The sequence below is a fragment of the Physeter macrocephalus genome, chromosome 12, assembly GCF_002837175.3.
Source record: "Physeter macrocephalus isolate SW-GA chromosome 12, ASM283717v5, whole genome shotgun sequence".
NCBI lineage: Eukaryota > Metazoa > Chordata > Mammalia > Artiodactyla > Physeteridae > Physeter > Physeter macrocephalus.
Genome location: NC_041225.1, coordinates 9174569 through 9196078, shown reverse-complemented (window position 1 = coordinate 9196078; position 21510 = coordinate 9174569).

The window sequence follows — 21510 nt, the reverse complement described above, 5'->3', positions numbered from 1 at the left end:
TCCCAAATAGCCTGTAGTGAACTACATGATAGAGTAGTAACTCTGCTAACATAGAGTTACCATATGACCCAGTGATTCCACTGCTAGGTATGCACTCAAGAGAAATTAAAACATAAGTCTACACAAAGACTGGTACACAGATATTCATAGCAACATTACTCATAATAGCAAAAAGTACAAGCAACCCAAATGTCCATCAACACATGAGTGGCTAGAGAATGTGGTATATCTCTGAAAGGAATATTATTAGTTGATAAATTAGTGAAGAATGAAGTAGTGGTTCATGCTAAAACATGGCTGAACCTTGAAAACTATGCTAAATGAAAGGATCTAGTCACAGAAGACCGCTTATTGTATGAAATTATTTATATGAACTGTTCAGAATAGGAAAATCTCTAGAGACAGAAAGTAGATTAGTGGTTGCCTCGGGCTGTGGTGGTGGTGGTGGTGGTGTGTGTATGTGTGTGTGTGTGTGTGTGTGTGTGTGTATGTGTGTGGTGAGGGAAGGAAATGGGAGAATGACTGCTAATCATTACAGGGTATCTTTTTTAGGTGATAAAAATCTTCTAAAATTGATCATCATGGTATAACTCTGTGAATATACTAAAAACTATTAAACTGCATACTTTAAATGGGTCAATTGTATATGTGAATGAATAAACAAAGCTGTTAAAAAGGTAAAATGATTGTTTATGAAGGGCTTTTACATATACGATCTCATCCTTTCCTTGAATGACCAGGAGAGTGTGTGCTATGGCCATGGGGTCACCTCCATTGTGCAGAGGAGAAACCCAAGTCTCAGGTTAGCCATGTAATCCAAGGCCACTCCACTAGTAAGTGAATCATCTAAAAATGAGGGTTTCTGGTTTCACATTTCATGTTAGCCCCTCCTCCCACTTCTTCTTACTTCTTTGCGCCTCTGATTTCTAGTTTTAGACCTGGGCTCTGAGCCACTTCTGATGAGTGCTTCATTCTCCATTTGTATTTTCTTCACCATAACCAGCATCTTATTCATTAATTCATTTATTTGTTCATTGTAAAACATGAAGACTGTTCTCTAAGCAGGCTGCTTAGAGAACATCATAACAATGATGATGACGACGACACTAAAGTTAGCAATAATGCTTTGTATCAGGCCATGCTGTTACTTTTACAAAATGTTTTCATAACTGTTTAATTCTTGCTCTTGTCCAAATGAAATGTGAGCAGCACAAAGAAGTAAAGTGAGTCATTTATTGTTACAGAATTTCTAGAAATCTGAATTACTTCACAATCAAGGGTTTTGAAAATTCTGAAAGTGATGGTCCTTCATGAGAAATACGTTCTGGGCTTCTATTGATTACGGAGTCAGGCTACAGTTCTGTCAGCTGATCTATCTGCCAGGAGAGTTAACCTCATGCGGCCTTGTCTTGACGTATTCATTTCATTTCATGGCTTCTTTCCCAAAGATTTACCTCAATGGCACTCTCTAAGCTGGTTATTCTGACTGTCTGTCATCCATATATCTCTAATACTCTAAAAACTATACTTTTTCTTTCTTTCTATCTTTTTCTGTATTTCTTTTAATTTTTCTAATACCTATTTGAGGAAGGAATAAATAAATGAGCACCTGGCACATAGGATTTTAAGAAAGGGACTGGCAAATCCAACTTTTTCATTCAGGGGATTATCTCTAGTGGCAGAGGGGAGGATATACAGGGCGGAGAAGAGATTGGATACTGAAAACCAGCTAGTGGATCCTTATTATTTTTGCCAGTCAGCTGTGATTGTTTATTTTGATGATGAAAAGTCTTTCAAGATACCAAAGTGACATTCAGGGCATCAGAAATTTAATTAAGTTTTTTGTGACTTGATTTCTAAAATCACTAATCTAAAAACTAGCACTAAATCACCCAGTCCCAGATCATACTAGATTCACTTGTTTATTTATTTGTTCAGCAAATCCTTGCGTAGCATCTACTCTGTTCTTGGCATTATGAAACTGGGTGTGCAGCAGGGAACAAAACAGGCATCGTTCTGACACTACAGTCCAGTGACAGACAACAGACAAATCAGCAAGTAAATATGAAAGTGGATACATGAATGAACTATACTTATGTGGACTGGAACTGAATTTCTGGATAAAGGAGTAATGGAGAAATGAAATTAGTGAGACTAGGAAGAGCAGCCAAAGCAAGATAAGCCTTAAATGCCAAATTGGGCCAATGGTGAGGATGACAATAATAATGATGATGACGATGATACTAATATTAGCAACAATGCTTTGTATCAGGCCATGCTGTTACTTTTACAAAATGTTTTCATACTGTTTAATTCTTGCTCTTGTCTAAATGAAATGTGAGTAGCACAAAGAAGTAAAGTGAGTCATTTGTAGTTACAGAATTTCTAGTGGCAGAGGTGGTGGTAGAACCATCTCTTGTGATTCTCTTTCTAAACAAGTGTCATTGCAGTAACATTTGTCAACACAGAATCTTACCTGGAAGCCCACCCTTCATCCTGATTTATATGCATACTTCTTTCTATTCTCTTCTGCCCCCCACCCCCCACGAAGGGCATGGCTGACTCTCCAAGGAACACTTTGGAAATCCTTGCTAAATGTCGTGCTCTCTGCTGTGGAGACACTTCACTAGATACTGGGAAATGGATTTGTCATGTAATTCTAACAAAGACATTGACTACTCTGGCCTATATTCAACCTCATACTTTCCATCTAACCATTGCTAAAGAAATAACCTCATGAGTTGAATACTGTTTGATCCCTATTGTTATCGTCCTGTCCGGCTGGTCCCAAGGGAGGAGAAATCTGAGGAGACCTGGCAACACCTTTCTCTGCGCTTAGTGAGATGTCTTCACCTGCTCCAGTGACACTATCCTTGGCCAGACCTTGGCATGGGGCAGCTTTCCCATAGTGCTCAGTGACACTTCTTTGCTCTGGTTGCTGCATCTTAGCTTATATATAGTTCAACATTTCAAAGTCAAAGTAGTTTTTCCTAAGTCCAAGGACATTTATACTCTGCAGCTCTTCTGAGAACTGGACTTTCCACTTCAGTCTCTGACAGAGGGTCCCCCAGACTATTCTGCAGTTTCTCATGGACAGATGGTGACTTTCCTGGCTAGACTTAACCTAGAAAAGCAATCTTTTCTATACCTCTTCAGATTTGCATTCCCTCCAGACTGCCTCCTAGGCAGTCAATCTAGGAACATTGTTTCTTCCTGTCTTTTATAAAAGTGATTTCACAACATCATTTCTATTTAGGTCCCATTCAACACTCAGACCACTTTAGATGAACTCTTCCAAAGATACCAAGCTTTTTCTACCTTTCTACACTGAGAACTCCCACCAGCCAGCAGCTCCTGAACCAGCTGCTACCCTCCTATCCCCTTATGGCCACAGATCTTTATGGTATCTTTGGAATAGACATGAAACTAACAGTGTGTAGAGTGGACTTTATAATGGGGACTAGATTGCTGTTTGACCACATGCTGTGGTCAGAGGGCCATGTCCTCCACCCCAGTATGTCTTCTGGGAATCTATAAACTTTCAGGACTTAACTCAAAAGTTCTCTGTACTAGGTTGAATAGTGTCCCCATGGAACGTCAGAATGTGAACTTATTTGGAAACAGAGTCTTTATAGATGTAATTAGTCAGAATAAGATGAGGTCACACTGGATAAGGGTGGACCCTAAATTCAATGACTGGTGTTTTATAAGTTCATGTGAAGACAGAGACACACACAGGAAAAAAGGCCATGTGACAAGTGAGGCAGAGATTGGAGTGATGTATCTGCATGCCAAGGAATGCCAAGGTTTGCAGGCAACCATCAGAAGCTAGGAAGAGACAAAGAAGGGTTCTTAGCTAAGAGTCTTTAGAGGTGGTATGGCTCTGCTGACACCTGGATTTCAGACTTTTAACCTCCTGACCTGTGAGAGAACACAATTCTCTTGTTTTAAAGTGTGCAGTGTGTGGTAATTTTTTACAGCAGCCCAGGGAAACCAATACACTTTTCCTCTGAGGCCTTTTTGACCATTCCAAGTGGAGGCAAGACTTTCCTTCTGGGAGTTCTGTGCTGGTTATTTTTACATCTGCCCCCATTATTCTCTGCACTTCTATGCCCTGGTCCATTCCCTGAGATCTATGAATGGTATCACCCAGCTCCCTTGCTTTCTGGCTGCCACTGGTTTGGTTGATGGGAAAGCCGGTAGAAGATCTGAGAGAAGAGAAAGACGATGAGATATATATTCTTCTGGCTCCCTTCCTGCTATGGTGAAGTTTTGACTACAGTTGCCACTTCTACAACGTAGCATTTGTTAATTAGCCCTTCTTCCTTGGATCTAGCTCTCAATTGAGCTCCAGTTATATTGTTTCCTTCCCTTGACTCTCTAAACCTATGATGGTAACTGTTGCTAGTTCTGGGTCCCTCAACATCACTTGCAGATGTCCTTAACCCTGCCCATAACTCTACAATAGTTCCATCATTAAAAGACCTCTTCAGATAACATCCTGCAGGAGTGTGCTTACACAGGACCCTCTTCTGCCCTCTGTCTAGTGCCTGCAGGACCTTAGAGCACTTACCTGTGCTTATGTCTGTCTCCCTCTCATAGAATGTAGGCCTCCATGCACAGGCATCCTTTAACATTCATCCTTTAACTTCTCAACATTTCTCACAGAGACTGTCCCATAGTAGGTGCTTAGTAAATGAATCAATAAGTGAACACAAGAGAATGGAGACCTGTTCACATTCTGAAGGGGCTTGATTTAGAAGTTTAACTCATAGAATCCCAATAATGGCAGGCTGGGTTTTAGAGATACATGATAGAATATATTGTCTAGATTATTAAAATAATTATTGCAGCCCATTGTATTTACAAAGATCTTGTGTGTATATCATGGCATTTGACCTTTCCCACAACCTTATGAGAGATAGAAAAAAGCCAGATACTATCTCAGTTCCCAAAACAGGCCCAGAGAAATTACATAACATGCTCAAGACTGTGATCTCTGATTAATTAATATACCTTGAACATTTTCAGTATAAAGAGAGATCTACAAACTAAAGCATTTTGTCTTGAAAAAAATATTGTCCTGTAGTTGACAAAAAAAGACAACTATCCTTGAAGGCAGCTGTTAAGTCTCCATCATCCATTTACCTTCTAGTCACTGGACACTCAGCTTTTGCCCCTGTGCTGGGCCCATGGAAGCAGAGGGTAGGAAAATAGATAAGGTTTCTGCCCTGTGGAGCTCATGCTCTTGTGGGGGAAACAACAATCATTCGAGTAACTACACAAGTAAAACTACACTTACAAAGTGAGGGAAGTGTGGGGAAGTAAAGGAACAGGCCATTCCGAGATGCAGAGCAGGAGGCTTGATGCAGGAATCATCTCAGAGAAAATGACATTTACGCTGAGAACTGAAGAAGAAGTTATTGAGTGAGGAGATTGAGAACTGGGGTGAAGAACATTCTAGGTGGAAGAACTAGCTCCTTCCAAAGCTGAAACAGAGATTAAGCAATCTGAGAAACTGAAATAAGCCTAGTGAGGCAATTTAGATGAAGGAAGCGGAGAGACATGGCCTTGAGGTTCTCAGAGGTGCCATTCTACTTGGAAGCTCCTAGCCTCCCAGCATGAAGTGGAACAGAAATGATTATTCTCCTTTCTGCCTGGAGTCTATGCAATGAACTGTCAATAAATATATGTATACGTATACCTGATTCACTTTGTTATACAGCAGAAACTATCACAACAATGTAAAGCAATTATACTCCAATAAAGATGTTAAAAAAAAAGCTAGATCTTCAAAAAAAAAAAAGAAGAAAAAATGAAAACGGACAGAATTTCCAGTAGGGAAAAAGAAAGTCTTCAAATTCTCAGTGATAGAGCATTAGTTTTTATTATGTTGTTGACTATTTGGGTGCTCAGAAATAATATCACGGAACTACACTGAAAATGCTGGAAAATTAGTTATGGCTGACTGCACTTTTCATAACTAATTTTCATGAACAAAGTGGAATTAGCATCCTAAATGAAAAGGTTTCTGTATCCTGTCAAAAAATCAATAGTATTATAATGAGAATTTAATGATCTGAGACCTATATGTGATGTAGTAGTATCTGTGTGTCCAAAGTGAAATGGAGATTAGCTGTTGTAGTAGTCAGGGTTCTGGTGGGAGACAGAGGGCCCACTTGAAAGGCTAACTGAAGAATTTAATGAAATAACTATTTATAAAGGCGTGTACACAGGATTAAGGGAAACCACAAGAGGTGGGGAGATGGTGACACGCCTAAGGACTGGTGGGAAATTGGTGCCATCCATAGACCTTAAGTGACATGACTTATTGACTGTATCTTTTTATTTTGTGTATTTTTGGTTCTCTGGCATTTGGGGCTTTGATCCTGGAGAGACTGTCCCTCTAAGGGTTAGCTAATTACTAGAGATAGCAAAAGACCCTATTGGAGCATGACTTTGATATGCAAACCAACTTATCCAGAGCCCACACCCAACCATATCCTTTACCAAACTCTAACACACCAAGCCAATATTTCCCCCACCTGACATCACCAAATCCAGGTAATGAACAACCAGGGGCCACCCTTACAACAGAGAGCTTGCTGGCTGAAATGATTTAAAATCTCCAGTCTTATATTTATTCAGCATAGCTACCCTTGCCTCACCTATACCTTCCTGTGAAAACCCCAATAAATGTTCTGGGCCATGCTCTGCTCTTGCCCTTCTCTGCCTGCTGATCACCCTTGTTCCTTTCCCCATGCAGCCCTGTGTGGTATGCAATGTCTCCTGTTTCTAGGGATCTGTGAGTATAAACTTCTTTCATGGTAGTCATTTTTATGTCCATGTGTCTTACCATATCTGATTAAAACAAGTCCTGGGTATATTTTTTGAATAACCAGTAAGGAAATGTTCTTGGAAACTATTGAGCTGTAGCAACAGAAGAGGGACCATGTAACAGGAACTATGAATTTAAGGAGGGAAATGCAGCTACTGCCACAGACAGTCTGAGAAAGAGTCAGGAGAATAAATATCCAACCTCTCTCTTCCCACTCTCTGATCTCCTGGCTGGGCCTCTTACAGACAAAAGTCAAATGAAAGCTAGGGCTCATCGATGTCCAGGTGAAATAGACTATAGAGGTCTTCTCCCCACAGTACAGAGCAGGACAGTGAGTGTGGAGAATGGGTCAAGAGGCAGAACTTGGGTGAAGAACTTGCTCAGAGTCATCTCATGAATTTCAGCTATGAATCCTCTGTTACCAAGTCCAAGCTTGTACTGCTCACTGCACGATGGTATGAGCTTGGACTCTGTAACAGAACCTTCATGTTTGCCTTGTTGGGGCAGGGAATAGCAACTTTATTCAGAAGGCCAGCAGACTGAAAAGATGGTGGACTAGCATCCCAAGGAACCATCTTACTTGAGTTAGAATTCAGGTTCCTTGTATACTGAAAGGGAAGGGGGTGTGGTTGGTTGTTGCAACTTCTCAGTGTCAGAATCCTTTGTTCTTGAATTGTCCATGTAGGTCAGGTCACGACATTCCTATAAACCTCCAATAAGACAAATGTTATTCTCTGTTCTGCAACTTTTTATCTCTGTCTGAATGGAAAATTATCATACCTTTAAAGGTCAGAACCTTAAGAATAGGCTATCCTGTATATTTCAGGCTATAGGCAATATTTTTAACTTGTAGCAAAGCAATAGAATGCAAAAGTTAAAGAAACAGATCCAATATGGAGTCAGACTTGCTCATCTCTATTATAGCTCTTCCTGTTATAATAGCACCAAAGGGATATAGACTACAGCATAGATTTAGCACATGGAATTGAGAAGAATGAAACTCATTGTCAAATTCGATGATCCCTTATGCTCCCTAGATGTCCACTGAAAAGCTAGCTATGTTTTGGAAAATAGTTGGACGCCCCAACTATTAAACCAGTATTTCCATCTCCCGTTTCTTATGTTTCCAATCCACCTTTAATCCTTCAGCCAGTTACCTTTCTAGAACATAGATCAGATGATGACACTTACTTTTCAAAACCTGCAAGAAATCCTCTTACCTTTAGAAGCAGGACCACTGAGACTCTCCACATGACCTGGACACACATTCAAGCCTTGAGTTTAGCTTTTCCTCCCTCTCCCATTCATTTTCAGTGTCCTTGTACATTAAAATTTTCTTTATTCCTTTGGCATATTGGAATATACCTAAACATATTCTTTAAGCAATTCCTTTCAAATTGCAAAATTCTGAAACTTTTTAGATGCTGTGCCTACCATTTAACTTATCTTTTCCAGTCTTTGCCTGAAAAATTCTTTTAATAACTCAACTCAAATATTACTTCCCTTAAAACAGCCCTACTCCCTTCCTTTCCATAACAAGCAGAGTTATGCCCGTTCTCCTCTTTCTTCTATAGTACAATACTTTGCTCAAACATCTATTACAACAGCACATACAGTCTAGTGTTATTAATTAAATAAGTTTTCCCTCAGGGTTTCCCATTTGTGAGGAGCTTTAAGCTTATGTCATTATACCCAAAAGTGTCACAGGGGCTCAAGACTTGTTTATTTGAATGAATAGACAAGTGAATTAATAAATGAGTGATTAAATTCACACCTAAGTATGAATTGGTTCAGTTCTGCTGAAGAAATTAGAGAGTTAATTAGGGATTTGGAGGTCAGGAAGGAGGGAAAGGAGACAGTAATTGTTAAACTTTAAATATTTCTGGAAAAGTGTCAACTAATGGTAGATTGCAAACCCTCAACACCCGTGTGTTGAAAGATAATAGGGATGGAGGAAGGGACAGCCCAGGGATGGGAATGAGGTACAAAGAGGGAACTGAGAAAAGACCAAAGAAAGAGGATGAACATTTCCTTAAGATAGTGATGTCCAAACTTCAATACTACTTAAACATTTTTGCCACAGGTATGCACCACTTGTATGTTATTATATTTAGCACTTTTCTTTAAATTGACATACTTTTAAAAGTTAAATACCTTAATTTAAAAAATATGATTGCTACTATAATAAAAAACCAGTATGCCTTGTCCAGAACTGAAAGTACTGATAAAAATAAACATAGAGAAACAGAAGTTCACTGTTAATTTCAAGCTGAGTTCTGCTGCTAGCTGGAATTCTAAGTCTGAGACCTAAGCTCTCTTAGTTAAAAAGATAATTTGTCAAGCCTTAGAAAGTGTTAAGTACACATATGTACTAAACTAATACTTTCTCTTGTAAATTATCAGGAAAATTAAATACAAATTGAGAGAGGAATAATTTTCAGAGTGGGGGTCAAAATAACTCCCACTCGACATGCAACTAAAATCAACCGGCATGCTTCCATACTCTGGAGAATACTGCTCTGGGGTGATGGTGAGTCGGTGAATAGCCGACTCTCAGGGCTCTGGCTCTTAAGGGTCCATTCATTTAGAAACAAAAGGTTGCAGAACAGAGAATAACATTTGCTTTGTTGGAAGTTTACAGGAGCATCATGCCCTGTCCTACGTGGACAGCTGCAAGAACAAAGGATTACGACACCAAGAAGTTTGCAACAACAAAACATGCCCCTCCTTTGCCTTGCCTTTAAAAATGCTTTGTTGAAACCCTTGAGGGTTTTTGGGCACAAGCCACCTGTCTCCTTGATTGGCCCTGTAATAAACTGTTCTCTGCTCCAAACTCTGGCATTTGGGTTGTTTGGTCTCGCTGTGCATCGGGCACAAGAACCTGTGTTCAGTAACACTGCCTGTACTTATTGCTCTATAGAGAACAAGAATAACAAAATGCATTTAGTACTCAGAATCAGAATTGTTCCACACTCTCCTGCCCCTGCTCCCATCTCACTTAATGGTCATAGTCAAGATTTTCATGGAAACTTTTATCTTTGCTCCACTTTAGTACTATTCAATCTTGGCTGTACATTAGAATGACCTTGGGAGATTTAGCAAGTATATACTTATGGCCAAGACCCACTACAGGAGATTCTGATTTAATTAGTTTGGTGTATGGCCTGGGCATTGGGAGTTTTAAGGAGTGTCCTGGGTGATTCAAATGGGAAGGCAGGGTTGAGAAACACTTTTTTTAGATCTTCACATTTCTCTTTCTCCTTCAATTCACTTCTATATCCTTATCTCTCTCACAATATCTTCCAAACTATTTCGATTTCTCTTACTTTGTTTCTTATAATGAAGCTCTATATTTCACATGGGTTTCTCTACTCTTTCCAACAAAATGACAACGTAACATCTTTGAATTCTCTTTAGTTCCCATCCCAGTTCTGTGCAAGTAGTAGGGACTTAATAAGTGTCCACTGGAGATCTGGAGATCACAGAGTGGCATACGGTCCCTTTTCCCTCTTGGTTGGAGGCAGCCTCCCATTCCAGAGGAGTGGCAGCCAGAAGGTCAAGAAGATAAATTGGTTTTGAGAATGTGAACATGAAAAATGAGAAAACTACTTTTAACAGTTGGAAACCTATTTAAACTCCTAATCCTTTAATTAAACCTGTTTAAAGACCGCCTGGAGAAACCGATGCTAGAGATGCTTCCATTTATCAACCAGATGTACAAAATAAACAATGGAATTTGAATCAGCTGGAGAAGATGCTGAGCCCTAACACCTGATGAGAGCCTGTTATTTTTTCCCCTGGGAAAACTAATTACAGCAAACTATTTCATCGAAATGTCCTGGGGAGTGGTTGTACCTGGTAGTGCCACTCTTGGAGAGAAGGAATTCACTTGATAAAAGGATATCTCAATTCTGCTACATTAAGGTAACAGAAACCAATTGTGTGTGTGTGTGTGTGTGTGTGTGTGTGTGTGTGTGTGTTCATATGGGCTGTTGTTATAAATGAGTCTGCAGGAGAAGGAAATATGGCTATTTGGAGAACCACTGACTCAATCTTCAAAAATATTGTGTTCATAATTGTTAGCAAAAGGCCCCTTTATTTCTATACTTGACACTAGGTTGGCAAGTTTAATATGTGTGTATGCATATGTTTGTTTAATTTTCACAGTAATGTTAAAAGTCAGGAAACAGTAACCCTTTTTACAAATAAAGAAACTAAGACTCAAGTTCTTGCTCAAAGTTGCACAGGTGTTCAGTGTCAGAATAGACATAAGAATTCAGCAAATTTAACTTCTATTTTCCAAGTTTCCTCTTATTATAGTGAAAAAAAAAGTCCACAGTTACTTAGGAATACAGTATGCATATAAATTTTGTTCTTTTGAGACAAAGGAAGGTAGAGATTGGATTAAGACCCCGGAATAAAGGTAGTGAATCAAATAAGCATCACCCTGGGGTGTGGGCGAGGGAAGGGCTTTTGTGACTAATGCTTTTGTTTTCCCTTTGGGACTGGACTGACATACTGATGGAAGTAGATCTTATTTCTACTGGGTAATGTCGATGAAGCTAATCAATAAACAATCAATAATAAGAACAGGAAAGAATTTTATCTAAGCCAAACTGAGGACTATAGCCCAGAAGCTAGCTTCCCAGATTATCCTGAGAAACTACTCTGGAGAAGCGTGGTTTCCAGCACAGTTTTATATCTTGCAGAACAAAGAACATTAAAGTCAGGGATACATTTCTTCAAGGTTTCAAAACAAACAAACAAACAAACAAAAAAACAAACCAGCACATACACAGTGAGTCAGTAGGGCTTTGGCACCTGGGTAGGGAGTCTTATCAAAGGAGGCCCAGTGTTGGCATCCAAGGAAGGGAGACATTTAATCTTTATTTTTAACATGGAAATTCTTTACTTCTGGTCAATGTGTCCTTTTCTTTAATAACTAAGACATATGCACAACGTTTGTTTGATAGGCCACAAACAGGCTGTTCTAGTTAGCATAAAACTCAAATTAATTCATGTTTAAGCCAGAATGACTTCCCCATACCTCAATATGTGAAAATTTCTTTTATCAATACTAACCTAGGTACTGCACTTGGTTCTACCCCTGGTGTTTAAAATAACTGTAACATGACTCCAGTTTGTCCTGGTCATGGCTGCTTCAAAGTGCCTGTTGCATTTTGTCACCATCTTCAGTCTTTTTCTTTATCCTTGTCAGTTCACACCTGGATTACAGCATTGGTCTTCATGTAGGGACCCTTGATTTAATTTTCCCTCCTCTTCTCTATCCTCGTGCCAGGGCCTTCTTTCTTTAATGCCATTATCTCTCTGGGTCGCTTGCTTGCAAACGTGCATGGCTCCAAGCACATCTAACTCCTTGGACTTACTTTCAGGTTCTTTTCTTCTTTGTACTTAGTATCTTATCACCCTCTGTTACTCCTCCAGGTGTGCCCTCTGTTCCAGTCTCAGATTCACAGACTTTCTCTGCCTTCATTCATTCCTTCCCACCTCCCCCTTCATTTCTGAAGTCCCCTTCTCATCTCTTTTTCCTCCACACAGTCCTACATATTTCCAACGTCTCGTAACACAAAGGTTCCTTTGCTGGTCCATCCTGCACTGAGCTAGGCTCTCTCTTAGAATTTGTTCCTGATGATTCTGTTTTTATTGTTCTCATTTGTGTTTTAGGTATGTTTCTCATGGTTCTGAACAATCAGTAGATATTCATCAAGCTTCCGGTACTCATTGGGAAAAGGAGCGAGAGAGGGTGAAGTAAAATGTGTTGTAAAACCTTGAGATTCCCACATTTTCCCCTCCTCCTTCAACTCAGGAAAGAGAAAAAGACAAAGAGGATAATTACCTCTGGAATCGTTTTATTCTGCCAGTCAGTGTTTCAGAAAATGGTCCTCTTCAAGGATAGCTAATCATTCCAAAGACAGATGACAGAAGATGCTGATCTATTTATTCACTTGGTCAGTCATCCATGCTCCTTTGTCTTCTGGAATATGAGGGCAATTGGCCGAACATTTCTTAAATAATTCATCATTTCCACATTGATTTTAAATAACCACTTTATCATACACCAACACCTCATTTGTCTGAGTATTATCTTTCTGAGTTCAATAGCTTTCTGACTTAGTTTAAAATCTGATAGAGAAAAGTTCTTTTAGTTTTTCTTATTTTTAAGAATATTCTTGGCTGTATTCACCCATTAATTTTCCAGATAAAAATGTAGATTTACTATGGCAAGCTAAAATATTCCATTATAATTTTGATTGGAATTTTATTAAAACTATATTAATTTGAAGAAGAATTAACATTATCACTACATACCGTATTCAAGAACTCAGTGTGCTTCAGTGTTTACTCGAGATTTCTTTTCTATTTTCTGCCACAAAAGTGTTTGTTTCCTCATTTGTAAATAGAGTCTATTTCATAAGGTTATTGTAAAGATTAATTGAGATGACACTTATAGCGCCCTAATATGCTTGCACAGAGTAAGGATTCAAAAAGTGTGAACTTCATGATGATAATGGGAGTGGGGTGAAGTCTTAGTAAAGAATGGTCATTGGCATCAAGGGTACCTGTATATTTCTTGTTTACCCTACATGTTTTATATTCCATTGTGAGTATACCATTTATTTTTCACATGATGATTTATATTGCTGTTTATTACTAGCATAGAGGGAAACATTTTACTTTATCATAAATTTATTTTTATCTGAACATCTTATTAAACTCTGATTGGTTCCATAATTTTCTGTGGATGCATCTGGATTTTCTAGGCAAAGAACTGCAACAGCAGAAAAAAAAAAGTTATATTTCAAGTAGTTATATATCTTAACCAATTTTTTACATTTTATTTCATTGACTACAACTTTCAGATTGATGTTAAATGATCATAGTAACGAGGTTAGGGACTCTTACATTATTTACCCTGCCAAGAAAATGCTATTTGTTCCACAAACTAGTGCACATTGTATAGTTTGTAGGTGGAATCTAAAAAGCTTTGAATGAGGGAGGGGGAGAGTGTTCCATGTTCAGACAAGTTAGAAAAATTTACCAAATTTAAGCAGTTTTATTGACTACAAAATTTTTGAGAGTGGTAGGCATTGTGAACTTAAGGGTAAGAGTATAGTTGGCAGAATTTCTCTAATGCATTTGACACATATTTGGCATTTTTTTCAGTGCACATCTATTAATATCTCCCCAAGAAGTGTCCTGTGGCATACCAGTTTAGAAATTATTGTTCTGATGATTAGCTCATAAGGTGTGGAGCATTGCATTGAGATAGATAAGCTTTATAATTGTTATGAAGAGCCTTACTACTAAGGTTAAAAAAGAAGTGGATGTGGAACTTTAACAAATGGCTGAGATCTGATGAAAGTTTGCATGATGAAGTGGTTAATAGCATTAATTCTGGAGTCACACTACCTGGGCTTGAATCCCAGGTCATGTCTCACTAGTTGTATGAACTTGAGTAAGTTACTTGACTTCTTACAGCTTCCTCATCTGTAGAACAGGGACTGTAACTGTATTTGCTTCATAGATTTGCAATGAGGATCAAATGAGCTAATGAGCAAGGTCTGAATATAGTTAGAACTATATTATTATTTATTAAACATTACATAAAAATAAAATAATGTGTCTAGCCCCACTGGAGGATGTCTTTAGGTATTTCCTCATAATGATGAGTGACTCAGAACTCTCATATCCTCTGTATCATCCCGTCCTTCCACCACCATCTTCATCTCAAGAGAGAAGGGTTGGAAAATGAATAATATGCTGGGTTCCTCTTAAACTCCTAGAATTGCTGTATAAATTATCTCTGTGATTCTGAGACTTCCTTTCCTGAAAACAATGCTATGAATCCCTAATGTGGATCACCTGACAGAAATAAAACAGATTTCTGTATGATCCAAGGTCATTCTTTATGAATGTTCTCTCTTCAGGCAACGGGTCCTACCAGAATAAGAGACTTAGCATTTCTTTTTGTAACTCTGAGTCTTTGTCTTTTCTCTTTATCTGATTTGATTTGACATTCTAGAGTTCTACCTATTTTGGGGGGATTTTGTTTTAAAAAAGCAGCCACTTCATTTATTTATCTATTCTACTAGTTTTCTGGGCTTTATATTTGTACTTCTGCTTGTATTCTTCTTAATTCCTTTCTCTGATTTCTTTAGGATTTTGTCCTTTTTCTTTTTCTAATTTGAGTTCAAGGCATAGTTTAATTTATTCTCCTAGTTTGTGGTTTATTAATAAAACAGTTTAAGTTTATGATATTGCCTCTGAACATGACTTTACTGTCTGTCCCATGAGAACTGAGATATAGAGTTCTTTATATCTAATAATCTGTAACTTCAGTGTTGATTTCTTAGAGAATTATTATTTAGGATGGTAAAGATTTTTGTTTATTTTATTATTAGTTTTTTCCTTTAATATCCATGTAGTCATTTATTTTTATTTAAATTTTTGTTTTTATTTTATTGAATTGCTGTCAGAGAACATGTCTCGTGCATGCCTGATTAGGAGAATTCATTGAGATTTCCTTAGTGACTGAATACATGATACATTTTTATAAATGTTCCACTAATTCTTCAATAAAATTGTTCTTTTTCCTGGAGACATTTGCAATATTTCCCTTTCCGACACCACTCAAATCCAATTTATCACCAAACTCTGTCAAATCTACTAAAATTTATTTTACATCAACCTCTTTGTCTTCAACTCCACTGCTTCCACTTCCTTCCAAGCAGTCAGCATTTCTCTCTTGTTCCACTAGACTTGCCCCTTCATTCCTGATTTGATTCTTGCTCTTTTCAAAGCTATTTTCCACCTGTCAGTCATGTGACTCAAATAAATTAATCCATTTTCATCCCTCCCCTTAACATGGAAAAATGCTCTCTATTTTCTGCATCTGCTCCTGGGACAGAATCAAAACCTGTAGATTTTGCACTGCAGATTTGGCTGCCTTACCTCTTGCTTCCTGTGATCTATCCACAGAAGCACTTGTCTTCTTTTGATCCTTGAACATACCAAGATCTTTCCCATCTCAGACCCATGGCACATGGTGCCCCTCCACTGGGCATAGTCTCTGTGTGCTTGCCTGGTTGGCTCCATCTCCTGCCACAAGGCTTGCTCTTCTGAGAGGTCTTCCCAGGCCATCTGATCTAAAGGCAATCTATCGTTCTCACTTTATATTCTCTTTCCTTGCACCCCATACTTTTATAGCATTTATTGCAATTTGCAATTTGTATGGCAAAATGTAATTGTAAAAATTGTCTTTGTTATATGTTCAAAGGCTGTCTTTTCCACCAGACTGAAAGCTCCATATGCACAGGATTTTTATTTATGATCCACAGAAAACCTACTTCTTAGCACAATTCTGAACTATAATATTCTCTCAAAAATATACTGAATGGAAGAACGACTTGTGTAGAGTATCAAGTGTGATTTGTTTCCCAAAATTTAACCTTATTATTTTTAGAACATATATCCTTATTTATTTAGAACAAATATCAGAACATATATCCTTATTTATTTTTTCTTCTTCATCAGTCAAGTACAGAGCAATAAGTACTAAAGTTCCACTACAATAGTGTTTCTGTCAATTTCTTCTCATATTTCTGGAATATTTTGCTTTATATATGTCAAAGCAATGTTGTTCAGAGGATAAGTGGTTTTTGACTATTGTAATTTTGTATGATTTAGGACTCTGTCAGTTGTAACCAGTAGAATCCAATGTGAGCTTGCTGCAGCCAACCAAAAAAAGGAGGTTTATAAGGTTGCAGGGGCAGGAATGTAGCAAGGCCTCAATATGTCCCAATTTGTGTGTGTGTGTTTTGTATCTATTTCTTTTTGCTCACCTTTGATTTTAAGTCAATGTAGGCCTAGGACTTGCTCAGAAACAATGTCTGTAGATTTTCATTTGTTTTTCTCACTGACTACCAAATTGCATGGATTCTTCTTACACCATAAACAGAAACCTGGTGAATATGACCATCCCAGTAGGGGATTTGGTCTCCACATTGTCTTGTCTTTGTTTGCTGAAGCAGCCTCTCTGTGGTCTAATTCTCTATACCTGACCTTCTGTCTGACTAGATTTCCAGGTATCACTAAACCAAGGACCAGTGGAGCCTGGCATAGTGTCTTACCTGCTCTCCCTTGCTGCCATGATTGGGCAAACTCCTAGTTGGCTTTCTGCAATAAACTATTATTCATTCCCAATATTGTTGAACTACAGTAGCAAACAGACACCAAAAAGCTTGACCTTCATCTGTTCCACAAGCCATTTCCACCTCTGTTCATCAACCCCAATGTGACTGTGCAGTAATGGGAATGTGTTCCTCCCCTTTCCCCCAATCAAGGCCATGCCCTATGCATCCTACTGACTTTCTGCTCAACTTAGCACCTATTCAACCCAACCCCCCCCCACCCAGGTTGTGCCTCCATTAAAATGCTTCTTCACAAAAAAGGATTTTGAGAGAGTTATCTACACATTCTGTATTTTCTTATCTTGTCAAATAAAAATACAAATCTGGATTTAGTAAGGAGAGACTTTATTTGGAAAGATGATTGCAACAGGGAGGCCCTGTGGTCATAAGATCTGCAAGCTTCTCAAAGTTTAGGCAAAAAGTGTTTTTCTTCTACAGAGAGGAGTGAACAAGGCCAGAAAGAACTGGATGTGGGAAATGGGATGAGAAGGTGGCATGATGGAATGTTTTACCCCAAGGCCAGCTTATCTTCCCGGAGGGGACTTTAAGGAGGACCTGCATGCTGGCTCAGTCTGAAGGTAGATCAAACATCTGAGAACTAAGGGAAGGAAAGAATCTTAAAGTGTGATTAACAAGTATTTTGTTCTGTTTAATAAACGAGGACAAGCAGTTTAGGTAATCATTTATGAGACAAAGAATGGTAATTTGGAGGAGCTGTGCCTAGCCTTACAGATAAACAAGGGGCATCTATGAGGCTTATATGGTGAAGGATGGTTCTTTGAAGGAAGTGCTTTCTGGAGCACAAAGTGTATGGGAATTTCTTAACTTGTGCTGTTTACCAGGATCACAGAGTTCAGCAACATTCAATCATGGTATCTTCTATTTATCTTTAACCCACACCCATCTGGCTTCTGCACTGAAGCTTCTCTCTTTTTATACCAGCATGACCTCCACATTGTCACATTCAATGGACTCTTCCCAGTCCTAATAGCCCCTTCCTCTCAGTAGAGGGGGACAGTTGGCCACTTCCTCCTTTTTTCTTGGAATGTTAACAGCTCTTGGCCTTCATGAAACCACACTTTACTGTGTGTTTCTACTCCTCTGGCAGTGCCTTTTCTGTCTCCTTTGTTCTCTGTCCCAATGCCTAATCCCAATGTCTAATGGTGGTGTTTTGTAGATTTGGGACCTGTTCTCATGCTTTATACTTTCTTGAGGTAATATTCATTTCTACACCTTTAAATATTATGTCTTTGTCTGTGACCCTCCAATTTTTTTTTTTTTTTTTTTTTTTTTTTTGGCGGTACACGGGCCTCTCACTGTTGTGGCCTCTCCCGTTGTGGAGCACAGGCTCCGGACACGCAGGCTCAGTGGCCATGGCTCATGGGCCCAGCCACTCCGTGGCACGTGGGATCTTCCCGGACCGGGGCACGAACCCGTGCCCCTGCATCGGCAGGCGGACTCTCAACCACTGCGCCACCAGGGAAGCCCGACCCTCCAATTTTTATTGCCACCCTACATGTCTGTCCTGAACCCCAGATCCATCTGATATTTGAAATCTGTTTTGTCTGTCTAAAAAGATTTTCAAACTTAAAATACTTTAAAAGTGAATTAATTTTTATTTTCAGTGTGTGTTTCCAAACGTCTCTCATTCACTCCATCCACTTTGTTGTGAAATCTGCAAATCCACATGCCCCTCTTTCGTCATCCCTCTCTTCAAGTCCATTGCCCAGCCCTGATCATTTCAGGACATATCCTGAGTCTGTCGACTTTTCTCTATCTGCCACTGTCACATCCTAGTTGAAACCACCATTATTATCATGGAAACTGCTGCTGTAGCCTCCAACTGACTTTCCTATCATGTTGCCATCCAGTCAGTTTCTCACACAATGGTCAAAATAATCTTAAAATCCCCTGTTGAAAACATACGAATGATGCCTCCAGCATTTGGGTTAGAAGCCATAATATACAGCAGAATTTTTTCAATCACACTACTGACATTTTGGTCTGAATAGTTCTTTGCTGTGGGGGACTGTCCTGTGCATTGTAAGAAGTTTAACAGCACCCCTGGCCTCTACTCACTAGAAGCCAGTAGCATCCCTGTTCTCACTCCTACCCTCCATCTAGTGGTGACAACAAAAATATCTTTAAACATTGCCAAATGTTCTGTGGGGGCCAAAGTCATCCCTGACTGAGAACCACTGTTCTACACCATGTGTAAGACTCTGAATAATGTAGCCCTTCCTCCTCTGATAGCTTCTGATTTTTGTTTCATGGAATGGCTTGTCATTGTCTTTCACATCTTCTTCTTCTATTAAATTCTGCTCAAAGTCTATCACATGTCACCTCCTTCATGGATCCTTTCTGAGATTTCTCAACACCCAAAACTATCTCCCAGAAAAATAAATTATTCCCTCCCCTGTCCTCCAATAGCTGTGTGTTTATACCCCATCATTTATCATTTTATACATCATTTATCATTTTTGTGCTCATTACAATTAATTAGTTAGATATATATTTTTCTTCCTCATTTCAATGAAATACCCAGCATAATATCTGAAACATTTGGAACATAATAAATTTTAATGAATTGAATCATTTTATCATGTTCTTACAAAAAAGCTGCATCCTTTGCAGCAATCTTGCCATTTTCTTTTCTTGCATACAGAGAGGCACTTATGCTGCCTTCCCTTTTGAACCATCTCTTTTCCTGGTAGGTCTTTCTCTTCTATCCTCTTTTAATTTACTGCATCCCCCAAAGATGTTTCAGTTACCAGTGTTTCTCCTTTGAACACCAGTCCTCATATCTACTTGTCTGGCTGTTCTGCAAAGTAGAAAAGCCACCAGAATACTGCTGGTCCAGGGTCACTTGGCTTGTCTGAGGCAAAGCCAGCACTTGAATACAGTCTGCAAATCCATGCTTCCTACACTGTCTTCCTAACAGATGGTCTATTGGAAAGGGCAACTGAACCAAAAATAGGCCTGTAATGGCTTATTAAGAGGTATTTAGGGAGAAAGAGAGAACACACTTCACAATGTCCAACAATGATATAAAAGCAGTAACTTGCAGTTGCATGAAATTTTTGAAAACATTTAATCTATATGGCTGTTGTACAAAATGTTCCTTGTGGCCAAGGCTCTCCTTCTGATGGAGTGGAAATACGCCTACTGCTGTGATATCATTTCTGAGGTTTTGAGAGGACCTCTGTGTTTTCAAAATTCCTTTCCTTCCTGATCTGCAGACACTAGATGGTGCTTTTCTGTCAAGTGCTTTTCTGTGTTCTGCAGCTAGACAGGGACATTGGCCATACTTCAAATGTAAAAAGTCCCTGCAGGAAGTCTTGATATTTGTTTGCATAATTTGAAGGAATTAATTAATACATTTGAAGCCCCTTTTAAATGAAGTTTATTATTTTTTTTTTATCAAGAACAGGTTTTGCAAGGAGATTTAGTAATAAATGAGAGTAACTCAAGTCAGAATTTAGAGGAGAGGTAACAGTTCAAGAGGAGAGTGTGAGGACTCAAATATCTCACTAACACAGATGAGGGGCCCTTGGTCTCCCTGAGGATAATGTAACCAAATACAGGTTCAGCAGCTTACTGCTTGCCAGCCAATAAAATGAGGGGCAAGTGTCAGTAGAGAGGAAAGATGCTTTATTCAGAAAAGCCGGCAATCTGGGGAGAAGGTGGACTTGTGTCCAGACACCAACTCTGAAGATTCTGCTCAGCCAAGACAATTTTTAAGGGAAAAAGGGGAAACAATCTCAGTTAATCATTAAGGCAGGAGGTCAGATTCTTTGTCATTTTTCCATTGCATGCAGACCTGCTGCTGACTTCTCCCGATCTTCCTTGGGATGCTGTCTTGCGCACGTGGTCTGCCTGCAATTGGACGTTCTCTTGTCTGTGTGGTCTGCCTGCATCCACGGGGTCTACCTTCAAATTTACTAAGGGAAGCTAGGAGTAAAGGGTCAGTTATTCTTTAACTATTTATTTCTTCATTCTTACTACTTCTAATTCAGGAAAGGAATCAACAGGTAAGATAAGGCTTTGTGTATATTTTGTAAAGCAGAAATCAGGAGCTAGGTTAAATGTTGCCTAGTGATCTCATCTTTATGATTAAGTTCTAAGGAAAACAGGGATGAAGAAACAACAAAGGGACAAAGGAGCTGCTTACAACAGGATGTAAGTCCTTGAGACCCAGTGAAGGTGAAAAGGAAATAAGAAACCACCATTCACAGTCTGGTTCCAGCTTGAACCTAGATACATGAGATCCTATGAAACGTGGAGATGCCAGCTCAGCCAGACACCTATCCCAGCCCCTTGATGAACTGTTACTGTTTCATTCACAAACAAGTATCTTTTATGAATATCTTGGAGTCTGGAGCCAGAATTTTATATTTGTTAAATCATCACACACAAATAAGAAATGGGTATTTGAAAGCACTCCATTATTTTGATACACTT